Raw genomic sequence first — 16,707 nt, 5'->3', positions numbered from 1 at the left:
ATGGAGGAGGGATTACTGTACATACATTTTTGGGATATAGAATGGAATGGGTTATGGAAGTATGTCAAAATAAAAGCCTCAACCAGCGACCTGACTTTTCTGCTAACCAATTCAGGAATTACAGAACGAAAGAAGACATTTCTCCGGAAGACAATGTCTCTCAGATTTCCACTCAAACTAAAAGTCATGTAAGTACAGTGGCTACTTCAGTTAGTGCCCTCAGATCTCAAGAGGCAGCACACACTGTGCTGTTGGCTAAAGCAGAAAACCAAAAAAAGCGTCAGGCTCTAGATATGGAAGAAGCACAGTGGAAAGCTAAAAGAGAAGCTGAAGAAATACAGTTGAAAGCACAGCTGAAAGCCAAAAGAGAATTTGAAGAAATACAGTTGAAAGCTAAAAGAGATCAATTGGCTATGGAAGCAGCTATTACAGAATCCGAAGCAAAATTGAGGGCTCTTAAAGGATGCAATCACAGTCCAACTAAACTGAATCCTTATAATGTTGCTAGGAAACCAGATGTGAGAAACGCAGAACCACATGATACAAGTATTTGTGACTTTCTGTATAAAGATAAAAGTAAAAACAATCCTCAGCAACCGTTTTATGATCAACAAAATAAAGCACCAGAACCTCTTCAACAACCGCATTATGAACAGTGTCATGATCAACTGAAAGAACATAGAAAGTTTCCAATATTTGATGCCGATCCATTGACATATATGAACTTTATAAGGGCATTTCATCGAGCTATAGATCAGGTGGTAAATGATCCTGGAGACATATTAGAGTACTTAATACAATTTACCAAAGGCATGTCTAGAGGCATCGCACAGAGCTGCACATATCTGCCTCCAGCAGAGGGGTACAGAAATGTAGAGAACTGACCGAGAGTTTATATGGAAACTGTGTACAAATAGGAGACGCCTACATGAAGAAAGTCACAAATAAAAATGGGTGACGGAGATAGTTTAAAGGCATACACAATCATTCTAGGTAATTTTAAAAGTGTTATGTCGGGTTTAAAGAATGGAAACGAATTCGATAACAATTTAAATATCCGCACTATGTCATCAAAGCTTCCTCAAGAGCTGCAAGAGCTTTGGTAAAATAAAGCAGCAAAGATCGAAAGTAAAGAAGGAAGAAGACCAGAACTCGCTGACTTATATGGATTTCTAGAACGACGGCTTATAGCTTCCTTGGATCCAATGTACAGCGCCTCCTACCAAAGTCATACCTTCAAGAAGGAAAAGGAAAAGACTGATCATGAAAAGTATCCTGTGAAAGGCAGACTGAGAAAGGGCAAGTTTGCTTCAAATTTTGCTGTTGCTGTCGAAAAAGGGAATAAAGCGGAGACGGCTAGTCATATACACGGTGAGCACTGTCTTCTTTGAAATGAGAAACACGATCTTAATGAATGCAGTGCAATTCAGAAATTAACTTACGAAAGTAAAATTGACTTTTGAAATCTAAAGGCTTATGCTTTAAGTGCCTTAAGCAAGGTCATCTTAGTAAAGACTGTGAAGAAAAGATTAAATGCTCTCATTTTCATCCAAGTCATTCTACATAGGAACAAGGAAAAGAGCTCTGATGATAAAGCTACTCCTCTTAAAAATGAGAACCTAAATCAAAACAGAAAAGTACTTCTTCTATGAATGTGTCCATAGTACCAACAGAGACTTGTATGGCAATTGGGGCTGGAAACCAAGGTGTTTTAGCTGCGGTTCCAGTCAAAGTTAAGTCTGAAAGGAGCGAAAAATGTATTGAAACATATGCTCTAATAGACTCCTGCAGCTCAGCCACATTTTGCACAGAAAGTTTACAAGAGCAATTAAACCTTTCAGGAAGAAAGTCTCACATATACTGTATGTCGGCACCTTAGAAAGGGACAAAGTAAATACACAAAAGTTATTAAAATGTAAAGTCTTAACCGAGTTGCAAGTCTTTGGGCTTGAAGAAAACACATTTTTTGACTTACCAGAAGTATAGTATCTCGCAAAAGTGTGTACACCCCTCACATTTTTAAAAATATTTTATTATTTCTTTCATGGAACAACACTGAAGATATGACACTTTGATACAATGTAAAGTAGTCAGTGTACAGCTTATATAACAGTGTAAATTTGCTGTCCCCTCAAAATAACTCAACACACAGCCATTAATGTCTAAACCGCTGGCAACAAAAGTGAGTACACCCCTAAGTGAAAAATGTCCAAATTGTGCCCAAAGTGTCAATATTTTGTGTGGCCACCATTATTTTCCAGCACTGCCTTGACTCTCTTGGGCATGGAGTTCATTAGAGCTTCACAGGTCGTCACTGGAATCCTCTTCCACTCCTCCATGATGTCATCACGGAGCTGGTGGATGTTAAGAGACCTTGAGGATGCCCCACAGATGCTCAATAGGGTTTAGGTCTGGAGACATGCTTGGCCAGTCCAGCACCTTTACCCTCAGTTTCTTTAGCAAGGCAATGGTCGTCTTGGAGGTGTGTTTTTGGTCGTTATCATGTTGGAATACTGCCCTGCGGCCCAGTTTCCAAAGGGAGGGGATCATGCTCTGTTTCAGTATGTCACAGTACATGTTGGCATTCATGGTTTCCTCAATGAACTGTAGCTCCTGAGGAAGACATATTTAGAATTAAGGTGCTTCAGCCTTTCCAAATAATAAAAGTATGATGCTAATAGAACTATAAGAAAAGTGTCACTTATGTATTAAATAAGAATATGTTAAGCCAATCGAACAAAAAGTAACCCAATATAGACACTAAGCTATAAGAGTGTATTCTTGTAAGACAAATGTACTAAACTAACTTTTAAGGTAGCTTTTGATATTGTATAACCAATTATTATGTGTGATGATCATTATGTGCGAAATGTAAGCTATAATAAGATTCTTAAATTGTAACTGCCACATACTGTAGCCATTGAAGTATTGTAACCCTGATGGTGCAGAAAGAATGAGGAAGTGAGTATTGTCTAAATCTGTTTAGGTTGCACTCATCCTGTGACAGTTAGCTGGGAGATCGCTGCAGTTGCTCTTGTGTGTGTTGATGCTCACAAGGGCTATTGCTTAAGACTGTGACTGTGCTAATAACTCTTTTAACTGTTAGAAACACTGTGTGTGCTCATGTATGTTCAAATCCAGGGTGTGACCACAAGCTATAACGATCTATGTATGACCTCAAAATGAACTGCTGCGTTTTTTCTTTCTTCTTCTTAGGTATTAAAGGAAGTCTCGGCTTCCTACTAGGGGGGGGTGACAGTTTGTGGTACACTGGAATGTGATGGGGTTTGGAGGCTGCAGGCAGACTGCAGGCAGACAGGGTCTGTAGCCTCCTCTCACCAAAAATAAAGAAATGGATTTTTATTTTATATTGTTGTCCATTTCCTTGTCGTTCCCGACTTTCAGCGTCCATACTTCCCAGTGCCGGCAGCACTCATGCAGCCCCAAATCATAACACTCCCACCACCATGCTTGACCGTAGGCAAGACACACTTGTCCTTGTACTCCTCACTTGGTTGCCACCACATACGCTTGGCACCATCTGAACCAAATAAGTTTATCTTGGTCTCATCAGACCACAGGACATGGTTCCAGCAATCCATGTCCTTACTCTGCTTGTCTTCAGCAAACTGTTTGCGGGCTTTCTTGTGCATCATCATTAGAAGAGGCTTCCTTCTGGGACGACAGCCATGCAGACCAATTTGATACAGTGTGCGGCATATGGTCTGAGCACTGACAGGCTGACCCCCACCAATTCAACCTCTGCAGCAATGCTGGCAGCACTCATACATCTATTTTCAAAAGACAACCTCTGGATGTGACCCTGAGCACGTGCACTCAACTTCTTTGGTCGACCATGGCGAGGCCTGTTCTGAGTGGAACCTGTAGTTAAACCGCTGTATGGTCTTGGCCACCGTGCTACAGCTCAGTTTCAGGGTGTTGGCAATCCTCATATAGCCTAGACCATCTTTATGTAGAGCAACAATTCTTTTTTTCAGATCCTCAAAGAGTTCTTTGCCATGAGGTGCCATGTTGTACTTCCAGTGACCAGTATAAGAGAGTGTGAGAGCGATAACACCAAATTTAACACACCTGCTCCCCATTCATACCTGAGACCTTGTAACACTAACGAGTCACATGACACCGGAGAAGGAAAATGGCTAATTGGGCACAATTTGGACATTTTTCACTTAGGGGTGTACTCACTTTTGTTGCCAGCGGTTTAGACATTAATGGCTGTGTGTTGAGTTATTTTGAGTGGACAACAAATTTACACTGTTATACAAGCTGTACACTGACTACATTGTATCAAAGTGTCAAATCTTCAGTGTTGTCCCATGAAAAGATATAATAAAATATTTACAAAAATATGAGGGATGTACTCACTTTTGTGACATACTGTATATACAGTAGACATTATACCTGCGTATAAGGAGGAAATTCCTACTCAAGAAGATATTATGAAATGGCCTTACCTTAAAGATTTGCATCTACCCCAGATAAATGCAGAAGTAGGTTTGTTACTAGGTACAAACACTCGTAAAGTCATGGAGCCATTGCAAATCATACATAGTGAAGGTGACGGACCTTTTGCAGCAAGAACTGTTCTGGGATGGATTGTTAACGATCTAATAAAGGAGTCAGACAAAAGAAGACTGCAAAGTTGTTCAATCAGTCATGTGACAATAATGGAGGTAGAACAAATGTTACTCCAGCAATACAATACAGACTTTCCAGAGTGCAGTTGTGAGGAGAAAGAGGAAATGTCACAGGAGGACATTAAATTCATGCGCATAGCTTCAGATAATGCAAGGCTAGTGGATGAACACTATTGCATTAATCTGCCCTTTAAAGATGAGACACTTAAAGTGCCAAACAATCGTTGCATTCCAGAACAACGTACTATTGAACTCAACATTCCATGAGGGTTACAAAATTTTCATGAAAGACATTTTAGACAAAGGATATCCCATTAAGGTACCCACTGAACAGCTGACCCTTGAAAGGGAGAGAGTGTGGTACATACCCCACCATGGAGTATATCATCCAAAGAAGAATAAAATTAGAGTGTTTTTTGATTGTACAGCCACTTATCAAGGCTTTTCTCTAAATGAACAGTTGCTGAAAGGACCTGACTTAACTAATACACTCATTGGAGTTCTTACAAGATTCAGAGAGGAACCAGTAGCTCTCATGGCAGACATTAAATCGATGTTTTATCAAGTGAAAGTTTCAGATGAAGACACAGATCTTCTTCGTTTCCTATGGTGGCCTGAAGGTAATCTAAACAATGAACTTGAGGAATACAAAATGACAGTTCAACTTTTTGGTTCCACTTCATCACCCAGTTGTGCCTCTTATGCCTTACGAAGAACAGCAGAGGATGCAAGAGGCACAGCTCCAGAGGAAGCAGTTAACACTGTGCTGCACAACTTCTATGTTGATGACTGTTTAAAGTCATTTGCTACAGAAGAACAAGCCATAAAATTGGCCAGAGATCTTCAATCCCTGTGCTTAAAGGGAGGATTTTACCTTACGAAATGGATAAGTAATAGCAGAGCAGTCTTGTTTTCCATTCCTGAAGAAGACAGGGCAATAGATCAAAAGGACTTAGACTTAAGCCATGATTTGTTATCAGTTGAAAGAGCCTTAGGTGTTCAATGGTGCACACAGACTGACAGTTTCAAGTTCCTGGTAAAGCTGCAAGATAAGCCTGCTACAAGATGTGGTATTCTGTCAGTGGTCAGTTCAATATATGATCCGCTTGGATTTTTAGCACCAGTCATATTGCCAGCCAAACTTATTTTAAGAGAACTGTGTAAAGTAAAATATGCATGGGATCAAGAAGTAGAGGTTAAGTACGTCCGGCAATGAAAAAAATGGATGGACGATTTGCAGCTACTTGTGGATTACAATGTAAACAGGTGCATTAAACCGCCTGAATTTGGCCAAATAATGACTGCACAAATGCACCTAAGAAAATGGGTATGGCACTGTTTCCTACCTCATCTGACTAATAAAGAAAATAAGAGACATTGTTCATTTATAATGGGGAAATCAAGAGTGGCACCACTAAAACCTGTCACTATACTAAGGTTAGAACTTACAGCAGCAGTATGGACAAAATGTTAAAACAAGAACTACAGATTCTCCTCTAAGAGTCAATCTTTTGGACTGACAGCACCACAGTACTAAGGTACATTGCAAATGAAAGTGTACGCTACAAAACTTTTGTTGCCAACAGAATCGCAGTGATAAGAGAGCACGCATAACCCTCGCAATGGAGGTATGTCGCATCTGCACAAAATCCTGTGGATCAGGCATCAAGAGGATTGACAATAGAAAGCTTCATCAAAAGTAAGATTTGGATACAAAGCACAAACTTCCTGCTACAGCCAGAGCACGAATGGCCTAAGAGACAGAATGAAATGGACCTGTCTACTAACGACAATCTGGAAATCAAAAGGTGTGTAGTAAATTTTTTAAGTGTAGAAGAAAAAATCGAACCAGTAAAAAGACTTGTGGAGTACTATTCAGAATGGTACAATTTAAAGAAAGCAGTAGCTTGGTTCCTTAGGTTCAAAGAAGTGCTACTGCATCTGAAAGAAGAGAGAAAGGCAATTCAATATACAGTCAGTAAATCTGGACACAGCCCAGAATGACAAAAAGCACTAATCACAGAACATATGAAGGAATACAAATCGACAATGAGACTGAAGCCACTGTCTCTAGATGACTTGTCTAGAGCAGAAGACAAACTTTTTTGCCTCTACAACTACAAGCATACCCAGAGGAGCTTGTAAAATCAGCTTGTAAAGAAAGGTAGTAAAATCAACAAACTGGACCCAGTCCTGCAAGAAGGAATATTGAGAGTTGGAGGAAGACTCAGCAAATCTGCTATGCCAGAAGAGGCAAAACACCCTGCAATCATTCAGAAGAATTCACATATTGCTACTCTCATTATGCAACAAGTTCATATAGAAATTGGACATTGTGGGCGTAATTACAAGATGCTACACCCTGTAACTCCTGGGTAATGGGTCGAGTCATCAAGATAATGCCAGATGCAAAATGGGCAGTCAGAAGAGTTTATGTGCATACCAAGACCAGCACACTGGACAGACCTGTGAACAAACTGTGCCTGATCCAGGAAGCAGCAAACAATTGAAATGATAAATCATTCTTTTTTGCATGCTTAATTTTAACTGTGTTTGTGTTTTTACTATAGAATTTAAGTTTTAAGTTTCTTAAGTATAGGTTTAAGATCATTAAAGTAGTGAAGGCTCTTACTAAGTAATCTTAAAGTAATTGATTCCTGCCCTAGCATAAACAATTAGGACCCGGATGTGTAAGAGTCATTTCCTAGTTAAATAAGATTCATAAATGTTTTACTAAATCCATCCATCCATCCATTTTTCAACCCGCTGAATCCGAACACAGGGTTTCACGGGGGTCTGATGGAGCCAATCCCAGCCAACACAGGGCACAAGGCAGGAACCAATCCCGGGCAGGGTGCCAACCCACCGCAGGCTTTACTAAATGACAATGCATAATCTATTGGAGGTTCCTATAACCCCCATAAGTAGAATTGAATTGGTATATTCTAGCCATTTCTAACAGCTCTGACTAAACATTATTCTCAGTTAGTGGCCAGCCTTGCCATGTGTAAGGTGTAGAGGGCACATGGTTTTAAACCGTGCCACGGGCCTACAGGCCTTTTGAGTGTGTGAAGTAACTTGTAAGACAACGCACTTATTTAAGTGCAGAGCCGTACGTTTAAGGCGTACAGAAGAAGAAATTAAGAACTTTTAAGTACAGAAATAACTAAAGTTTCTCAAGAAAAGTTTAAAGAAGATATATTTTTCCTTTTTTTTTGCCTTTTATTCTACGTGTGTAACTACTTTTTTCTTTATTCTTCTGTGTATTATTTGCTTTTAACTTTCACTAAATATTTTTAAAACGAATCTTTCGGCACGCGTTTTACCTGTGTTTGAACTCGCCTTATACTTCGGCGGCTACACATCTTAATACATAATTCGCCAGTCTCCTCACTCACTCACTCACGTCTGTCCGAAGCCGAATGCGCAGTTGCCTTCTGCGCAGCTGCTCGAAAAACCTTACGAGACCGACATCGCGATAGGCGGCTGATTTACAGCCGCGAAAATTCAAAGAGAAAGGCGACTTCGACCGACATCTAACCCCAACATCGCGGGAGGCGGCGGATTTACGGCTGCAAAAATTCAAAGAGAAAGGTGACTTCGATTAAAGCTCTAGAGGCCTGAAAGGCGATTTCGACTACAGCTCAAGGCCTAATTACGCATTCATTCAATACACCTATATCAGGTTTGTGGTGCTTATACTTATATATTATACTATTCCACTCGTGCCCATTTCATCTTACGTTGTCAAAACGGGCTCTTTGTCTAGTACTTTATAATAAGTGATTTCTTTTAGCAAATGTGTGCCCTTTGACCCATTTTAAGCGGGCAGCTGTGTAATAGGTCAGTGTCCGGCTGAACACTTATTTATATATACCGAAAAGAGCAGGATCTTTTTGAAAGCAGAACTTATAATAAGGAGAGTGATTTCTTTTAGCAAATGTCTGCCCTTTGACCTGTTTTAAGACTGATTTACATTTACAACAGGAAGATATGAACTTATGTTAAAGACCGGTATGTGTGAACCTGTTCTTGTGTCAGTTGTCCAAGTACGTGTATCAGCAAAAGAAAAGCCAATTTTACATAGAGTATTTCACATAATGTTTGAGCAGGGCACACAGCTGTGTGCTGCTGAAGTGGGAGTCACCACTTCTGGCCTCCCGCAGCAGAACAGAAGATGAGTCTCCTCCTGTTTTTGAAGGAGCTGAAAGAGTGATCACAGTTTTTATGGAGTGGTGAAGATTGATTAAACCGCCTTTTTCTACCATCAGAATGGCAGAGTGGTTAAGGCGTTGGACTTAAGATCCAACGGGCAAATGCCCGTGTGGGTTCAATCCCCACTTCTGGTAGCTTGTTATTCAGGTGTGCCCATTCACTCTGTGTCTGTGTACAGCTCTCACCTTTAGAAAGTTAAGCGAAATGCTTCCGCAATGTGAATACTTAGCGCAGCTGAAAATACATACTGTACATAAATGTACTTGATTATTTAAAATGTGATGTATTTGATAGAAAAGGGTTTGTTTTAGATAGATAGATAGATTTTTTTATATGTATCAAACGTGATTTAAAAAGGAATTGCTGTATACTATTTACCTCTGTGTGATTTTTAAAAGGCTTATATCGAACTAGTTATCTCATGTTTTACGTGCAATACCTAAAATCCTTTACCTTCAAAAGTTAAAAACCATAAAACGAGCGTCTGTTTTCTCAGCGAAGGAGGGGCCGGATGTGCTCGGCACCACATAGCGGGGTGCACATACAGGGCCTGCCAGATTCAAGCAGCAGGAACGTTTTTGCTGTCTCTCTCTCTCTACACACTGAGACATGAACGTGCAATGGCTGTCAGCATGCCCTTCTGTGAGAGGGGGGAGCTGTTTCAGTGCAGGGCCTGTCAGCGTACCTTTGGCGAGATGGCTTTCTGTGAGATGGTGAAGCCTGTTTTACTCGAACTGTGGCTTACAGAGAGTAATTAAAAGTGCTTTAGATAGAACAGGCTTTCTTTTTTTACAAATTATAAAGCAAAGGTTAGATAAACAGATATTTTAATCTCGTGATAATATTATAATAATAGATAGATGCAGGGACATGCTCCAGCACTGTTGAGAGGATATGCAGGAGTGGCTATAAGGGAGACCTGGCTGGCTGATTATGAGCAGGAACATGTCTGGACATGTCAATCAGGACTTGGGTTCATGGCAAGGTCGTTCTTTTAATAAAAAGGGCCTCAGGAGAAGGACCAGGGAGGGGGGTGCCAGCCAACAAACAGGTGTTGACAGACATGGGGGAATGCAGAGGCAGCATCCATCAAACTGCTCTTGACACAAACCCTGAACCAATCAGGCGGGTGGGGTGGGATTATAGGGGGTTCTGGGCGGGATCAACATACATCAAACTGCTCTTGACACAAACCCTGACCAATCTGGTGGATGGGATGGTATTAAGGTGGGGTCTGGGCCAATCACAGGACAGGGGGTGGGCATATAATTTAAATCAACCAATCAGAGGAAAGGGGAAGGGGCAATCAAGTCATCAATCATTTTTGATTGACATTTTCACAGAAGCACCCTGCCTTAATACTACTAAGTCTATGTTTTGTATTTCGACTCAAAAATATTACTTTCCTACTTTTACTGAAAAGTTTTAGTGTCTATATAACCCGTTACTTGACTGATTGATACACAGGTAAAAGAAGCTATATTAGATAGATAGATAGATAGATAGATAGATAGATAGATAGATAGATAGATAGATAGATAGATAGATAGATAGATAGATATTCAATAAAAAATTGCAGTTAACAAAATTAACTTTAATGTATAATCACTGTCATAATGCAAAGCTATACTTTGAAAGTAGGTTTAAAATTATTTGCTGTATTAGGATTATTGTAAATATTACTGTCATACAAAGTAGTAGTATTGACAGATTATTATATATGTATTGGATTGTTAAAGGATATGTTTAGTATTTTTTAAATCTTAAGTTATTTCTTCACAATCATGTTATATACTGTATGGTATATATTAATTTGCTACATAAAATTTGCTTCATTTTAGAATACAATTTTATTCATTTGCATGCACATTATATCAATCCTAGCAGTTTTGATTAATAAAAGTCCACCAAACACTAATGTGTATATTAAGACATTACAAGTAAGTGATGACAAATGGAAGCATTGTGACCTTTGCAGAGATGTGTGTACAATGTAATTAAATAGTCTTGAAGCACACTTTGCTGATTTTATAATCTAACTTTATCTCGTAGATGGATTCATGCATGTACAAGACAGTGGTTCTAGAATTTATTCACCATACAGGGCAGAACATCTGTAGTGAAAAAATGCAATGGATAACTGTGATTGAAAATGGTAATACATAGCTGGACAAACATATTTCAAACACTGAAAAACTTGACACTAAATGACATTTTTAGTAGCTTAGTAGTAAGAGACCAGTCAAGGAGGAATAGTGCATGCACAACTATATGTGAAAAATCATAAACAAAAAATTATTTAAGAAACTAAAAATATAGTGAGACCTAGTAACTATTAATGTAGTAAGTGAATATATATACAAAACTAAGTGTTTTTTAGAGGTCACTACAAACATGTAGTATTTATTGTAGAAATTTTGATGTGAAAACATTTTGTCACATAAAGAATTTTAGGAATATTGGTTCAGCTGTACCTTGGCAACTTTCAATCATTATACTGTGTTGTGTTATCTAGTCAAAGCACCATCCTATGGTGATTTTTATATGCCATATATTTGTGCTGGCTCATAATAGCTATTGGCAAGCTGACAAAGCACAAGATGGCTGCTTCTTCACCAACATTACCACTGGACAAAAAGAAAGACCTGCTGGAATGTTGTACTGGCTGTATTAAAAGGACTGGAAAACTGCCATAAACAGACATGTGCACAGTCTGAATAGTAGTCGCTCAGCAAGACAAGTGACCCTTAGAAACTAAACAGCTGTTGCTTGAGGAGAGACTTCCAGCTGGATTCAACAACTCAACAAAATGCACTCTTTTTCCCTTCCATTCAGGCGATATCCAAATATGTAAATGTATATGTCAGCATATACAGAGAACATGTTTAATCCCAAAAACTAATATATTATATAAGAAAGCAATAATAAAAATTAAATAAAATGTTTGAGTTAAAAAAATTATAGAAAGTGCTTGTCAAATGTCGAGCATGAAATTGAATCTAGTAGGATGTTTTTCCTTATTTCCCTGGTGGATCACTTATGTTATTTATTTATTTATTTTTTGCACGTGAGATTATCTACATAAACAAACAGGCACAACCACAAAAAAATATACACCTGCTGTCTGGGTGTTTATATTATCTGAACAGAGAAGGAAGCTTCCAATTGGTTGTGAAATGCAACAAGACAGCTGACTGGGGTTCAGTTGGTAGAGTAAAACTGCAACATTTCCTGTAGCTCACTGTCTGAGGCACTGGTCACAGAAAATGTACTGGAAAAATTGACCACTTGGGTTAAGAGCACTAGATGTCTTCCATTAAGTGCTACACAATGCTACAGAGAGAGCGTAGACATTAAGTTATCAGGAAAATGGGACAGACTGCCAAAAACACACACTCTGAAGTCAGCAATTTTTGCTTTTAACAGCATGGCCTGGTGAACTAGACAGTGGCCAAACTACTGCTGCTGGACAAAGGGCATCTGGACATCAACTTGAATCAAAATCGCATAAAGGTCCTAAACCTTTCTTCAGGCAGTTGAAAGGGTAAAGAAAAAATGTTCTTGAGGCTTCCTGCCTGGTTAGGACATCCTGTCATCATTTGTACTAGCACATTTAAATTATAAAACAAGCTCATATAGTATAACATTTTACCTTTATATTATGATAGTTGCCCGGACACCACCAGTCGGAGACCACATCTTTATAAAACACGCACATTTATTTAACATTAAATAAACAATTCTCACACTCCACACAATGCACTCAGCAATAATCACCACAATTCAACTCTGTCTCAGTCCTTGGCCGCCTCTATCCTCCTCCAGGGAGCTTTGTCCTTCTCCCACTCCCGACTCTGGCTCAATGACTGTAAGGAGGCTGCCCTTTTTATTCCCGCCCGGATGTGCTCCAGGTGGCTAATGACGTCCATCCGGCAGCACTTCCTGGTGTGGCGGAAGTGCTGTCCTTTGCCCCAGAAACACTCCGGACTTTCCTGGCAAATTCCTCCCCCATCTTGCAGAGTGTGGCGGAAGTAACAACTCCGGGTCCCACGAGGTGTAAAGCGCCCCCAGGCGGTGGCCACGGGTCCCAACAAGTCTTTCTCCTTTCCTGTGGTCCTCTCCTGCTCCATGGCGGTTGTGCCCTCATGGCCCGGAAGCTATTCTTGCCACCTTCCGGTCCTTTCTGGCGTCCCGGCCAGGTAATAATCCTGGCCACCTGCGACAGTATGTTGTTATCTGATAACAGTTTACATGAGATATATTTCTATAAACCAGGTATCTACTCATGCGCCTTAATAACTTAACTATTTTGGAACTTTGTGTAATAGTTAATGACAAAGAAGTGTTTCTAAAATTATATACCATTTATTTGTATTCTGATTGGTGTAATTGAAATACCGGTACTTCCTAGTTATTATATGTAAATGAACGTACTAAAGAAGAACAGCTGTTCTCTAAAGACTAACCAGTTATGCTATAGGGAACTGTGCTGTTCATATGGCATGGCTCCACTGGCCAGCTGTATTAAAGGACATCCATGTTGAGCTTTATTTATAAATATGGCTTAAGATTTTCCTTACTTTACTGAGTATTTATCACAACACACCCCTACTCATTCGAGGATCCCAGTCACTGAAGTTGCAAAAAGTAAAGCAAAAAACTTGTCATACCACTGTAAGGAAGCATGGTGACACAGTGCACTATTAATCAGTTTGACAAGACCAGAACAAAAATACATTTATAATCTTAGCAAACACACACTATAAAAGAAAAATTCAATTGAAATGCCTGTTATGTAAATTTGCAAAAGTTACAAAAATGAAAAATGATGCAATTTCCTATTTTTCACCTTCATGTATTACATAGTATAATGAACTGATTATTTGCATGTCTCCTACAGTCTAGTAACAGCATGCAATACTAAAAATATACAAAAAAAGTATAAAATCTGTCACTGAAATCTAGTGGTGTGAGTACTAATGGTCCTGTATTTTGGTGAGTGAAACAATTTGTAAAAAAATGAGTTCACGGTGAAACTCGTAGTTTCACTTGTCCAAAGAAATGGTATTTTGCAAAAACAAAATTTGTGCCATTGACATAGAAAGGTAAGTGTTTTGTCTGGGAGTGTTTTACTGTGTTATTTCTGCAGAGGTCTACCTGTCATTCAGGCAGACTTTAAACATTTACGTTTCCTGTCACATTTTGATATTTTGTTGTGGTTGTTCTGGTATCTATTTTGCCAATTATGATAGTTTTAGTGATTGCAATCCTGTCAGGGACAGAAGCGATACCCAGTACATTCCTTAACAGTTTTTGGAGCATGGATCTCTTCCCCATCATTGATTTTAATCAAATAACAAGAAAGTGTGGCTACTGGAAAATGCAAGTGGTTGATTCACTGTAGTACGTTATTTATATGCGCAATGATGTGTTTTGGTGAGTCTTCGCATGTAAAAATTTGATTCATGTCACATTTTTAAAAAACATGCTCTACAGTGATTTGCTTGAGAGCCATAAAATGTCAATGATTTTACTGGTTTGGTGCAGATTACTTGTGTTGTGAAGCTGCAGGAAAAGCACAGGTACACATAGATTTATGAACAAAGCTTTACGGAGTAATATTTCTTATTTTCCCCCTAAGAAAACTTTCAAAATTTAAAAAAATTAAAACTCTTTTTAGTGAGTTTCACATTTTGCAATTGCTGAATTGCATGTGAAACAAATTGTTATATAAATTTTGCAAAAAATATACACAAAATGAAACTCTGTTTCTCTTATCACAAGTCCTGAACAGTTCCATAGATTAAAAAAGGAAGAAAAGTGACTTGTATAAGATGACTGAGGTGTTGAATGATATACTGTGTAATAAATTTCTTAAACAGTGCAGGTGGATAATATGCAGCCAGTACAAACAAACTCCACTGTGTAACTGTTTGTGAACATAAATGGAGACATCTGGGCTAAAGAGTTAAAGGTTTTAATGAAATTTCCTGACAATAGCAAATGTGTTTTTTCACTTTAGGTTATCAATGATAGCCACTCCAAGAAATTTATGCTCTCCACATCATCCCCTAGGATGTAAATACAGTTATGGTTTGCTCCTGCTTCCAGAATTCTGTGACCAGCTCCTTGTTGACATTCTTGTCATAGTGGCATGTCCAAAGGCAAATCTCTTCTCTGTAACGGCATCTGAGCATTGTTGATGATCAGTCCTCCAGTATGTGGTTTCATCAGCAATTTACTATTGAAGTTGGAACTTTGCCTGCCCATACAGTCATAGGTGATTCAAGTTACACTGGGTGGCATTAAGTTCTAGGTCTAGGAGACTGGTGATCAGGTTTAATGGGGCAACAGTATTAAATTCTGACCTGTAGTCTATGAACATTACTATGACATAGCACTTTTTATTATCCAGGTGTACCAAATGTGTGAAGTGCATTGGATATAACGTTCTCTGTGGACCAGTTGTAATGATATGAAAATTGGAGGTGGTCTTAAATATTAAAAATAATGTGTCTCAACACAAATTTGTCTAATCATTTTATTATAATAAGAGTGACTGGCAACGGTTGGTAATTATTAAGCACTACCCAACTTTTTTTTTTTGCTACAAGGAACATTATTGCTTTTTGAAACAGTTAGGGACCATATATTATCTCAGTGAGGTACTAAAGATGCCATTGAAAATGCCAGCTAATTTTTGGTATTTATAATGAATCCTAAAATTCCATCCATACCTTATGGATACTGATTCATTTATAAATACTCTTTATGTCTACAACAGAAATAGAGAACGATACATCATGCATAGCTGCAGACAAACATATGGAAGGCTGTTTGATATTGCTATCAAAGCATTTGCATAATTCATCAAAGTAAATATGGATCTGATTGGATTAGGCTTCAATTTGTTATTTGTTAGTTAATCATAGGGAGCAGCATTAAGATGGATTACAAATTTCTTACAGTACTACCAGATAAACCTCTCAGTGCTCTAAAACTGTTTTATGTCAGATGCCGGTAGAAGTAATGAAGTAATGTAAAACATCTTTCTTTATAATAGCTCGATTTTCTGTTTACTGATAGCCAGAAATCACTCACCTAAATATTCAATGGTATGGTATTCTGTGCCTATGTTACCATTTCATTGCAAAGATTGCAGTTTAAAATCAAAGAACATTTTTGTAAATTGGATCTTGCATAGGATTAAGGTATGATTATAAAATGCAGTTTTATATTCCAAAATATTTTCCAAGTCATTCATTTTTATCCAAGAAACTAAATCCTGTAGCCAATTTGTCACCTATTTGAGATAAGGGTATCAATGGACAATGTGTAACTGAATATACTTTAAAATAAAGCACAGCAGCTTGATGCCATTTGGGGCTTTACACATGCTGTATATCGCTGAGTAGCCTGACTTAATGTTGCACGGGGACCCAGAGTGTTCATCTTTCTGTTGCACATATTAGAAAACTGACTATTCAAAAGTCAACAAATATTTTTTGCCATAGTGTACAAGACTCCACACTACATTAGATTTGTGCTGCACCAATGGTGTTTCTGCATTAAGGGCTAGTGGGGCATATCTCCACCAGATGTTATGCAAAATGACAATAAGCCTCCCTCAGTTATTTAACTTGTAATAAAAACATAAACTCAGCTACTTAAAAAAAAGAAAGGAGATCTTTATCAAGAATACATAAATCACAGGACGTTACGATGTATGTTGATTTTCATCCAATGCTGAGGAGTACCAACTTAAATTTGACAAGCTACCAAGGAAGTCTGTCTGTGCTCCTTTCACTTCATGGAAAAAAGGCAGCAGTATGAT

The 16,707-nt window shown here is 38.6% G+C and overlaps 1 non-coding gene across 1 annotated transcript; it reads left to right on the top strand.

Annotated features, from left to right (window-relative positions):
- The first annotated feature begins 8,924 nt into the window (after positions 1 to 8,924).
- On the top strand, positions 8,925 to 9,007 carry trnal-uaa (transfer RNA leucine (anticodon UAA)). The gene has a single exon. It is a non-coding gene; the product is annotated as a tRNA-Leu (tRNA).
- Positions 9,008 to 16,707: the final 7,700 nt, after the last annotated feature.

Source organism: Erpetoichthys calabaricus, chromosome 1 (genome assembly GCF_900747795.2).
Source record: "Erpetoichthys calabaricus chromosome 1, fErpCal1.3, whole genome shotgun sequence".
Taxonomy (NCBI): Eukaryota; Metazoa; Chordata; class Cladistia; order Polypteriformes; family Polypteridae; genus Erpetoichthys; species Erpetoichthys calabaricus.
This window is presented reverse-complemented; position numbering and strand designations above follow the sequence as displayed.